This window comes from Gavialis gangeticus, unplaced genomic scaffold (assembly GCF_001723915.1).
Source record: "Gavialis gangeticus isolate Ggan-Ray unplaced genomic scaffold, GavGan_comp1, whole genome shotgun sequence".
Taxonomy (NCBI): Eukaryota; Metazoa; Chordata; order Crocodylia; family Gavialidae; genus Gavialis; species Gavialis gangeticus.
This window is the reverse complement of record NW_017729004.1, coordinates 21,298,684-21,300,048: the sequence shown is the minus strand read 5'-3', so window position 1 is coordinate 21,300,048 and position 1,365 is coordinate 21,298,684. Positions and strand designations below refer to the sequence as shown.

The 1,365-nt window shown below is 47.7% G+C and overlaps 1 protein-coding gene and 1 long non-coding RNA gene across 2 annotated transcripts in view; one reads left to right on the top strand and one right to left on the bottom strand.

Moving 5' to 3' along the window:
- Positions 1–755, bottom strand: part of LOC109291245 — a 19,502-nt gene extending 18,747 nt beyond the window's left edge. The window contains exon 1 of the long non-coding RNA XR_002095786.1: positions 715–755. This is a non-coding gene — a long non-coding RNA (uncharacterized LOC109291245). The remainder of the gene's footprint in view (positions 1–714) is intronic.
- Positions 1–1,365, top strand: part of PTPRN2 (protein tyrosine phosphatase, receptor type N2) — a 1,174,657-nt gene that overhangs the window by 609,672 nt on the left and 563,620 nt on the right. The window lies entirely within an intron of this gene.

Sequence of the window (1,365 nt, the reverse complement as noted above, 5' to 3'; positions counted from 1 at the left end):
GATTAGAGGCCTGATGAGCAAGTCATACGAGCAAAGGCCAACAGATATGGGACTGCTCAGCCTAGAAACGAGAAGATTTCAGGGGGATTTGGTGACAGCTTATAAATATATCAGGGGTCAGCATTGGGGGTTAGGCAAACAACTGTTCACCAAAGCATGCCAGGGAAAACCAGGAGCAACGGTCATAAACTCCTAGAAGGTTTCAGATGGGATATAAGGAAAAACTTCTTCACAGTTCATGTGACCAGACTCTGGAATAGACTCCCAGAAGAGGTGGTGCAGGCACCTACCCTGGAGATCTTCAAAAGGAGACTGGATGCACACCTTGCTGGGGTTATTTGACCCCAAAAGTCTTTCCTGCCCAGAGCAGGGGGGCTGGACCCAATGATCTCATGAGGTCCCTTCTAGCCCTAAACTTCTGTGAATCTGTGACCTCAGGAGGTCATTTGGTCCAACCCCCTGGTCAAAGCAGGCCGATCCCCAACTAGTTCATCCCAGCAAAGACTTTGTGTAGCAGGGTCTTAAAAACCTCCAAGGATGAAGAGTCCATAACCTCTCTGGGTAACTTGTTCCAGTGCTTCACTACCCTCCTCATGAGACAGTTTTTCCTAATATCTAACCTAAACTTTCCTTGCTGCAGCTTGAGACGATTGCTCCTTGTTCTGTTCTCTTCCACCACTGAGAACAGTCCAGCTCCATCCTCTTTGGAATCACCCTTCATGTAGTTGAAGGCTGATATTAAATCCGGCATCAGTTTTCTCTTCTCCAGAATAAATAAGCCCTCTCCTCATAAGTCATGTGCCCTAGCCTTCTAACCATTTTCATTGCCCTCTGCTGGACTCTCTTCAAATTGTCCACAACTGTAGTAGGAGGCCTCAAATTGGACACAGTACTGCAGATGTGACCTCACCAGTACTGAATAGAGGGGAACAATCACTTCCTTTGATCTGCTGGCAACCCTCCTCCTAATGCAGCCCACTGTGCTGTTAGCCTTTTCTGCAACAAGGGCTCACTGTTGGCTCATATTGAGCTTACTGTCCACTGTAACCCCCAAGTCCTGTTCTGCAGAGATGCTGGTTAGCCAGGTGGTCTCCAGCCTGTGCTGGTGAATGAGATTCTTCTGTCCTAAGTGAAAGACTTTGCACTTGTCCTTATTGAACATCATGGCTATGGACAGACATTCAAAAATCCTGAGGCTGAATTGTTTTAATCTTTGCAGGTTAGTCTAACCTGCCTAGGCTGAATCAGTTTGTAACCGTTCAGACATGCCCTCTGGACTGAAAAAATGCAGGCACATGCCTGCAGTGGCTTAGGCTAGAAGCCAGGGGGCGCTAAAGCAGCCCTCCCTTACTTTCCATAGTGCTG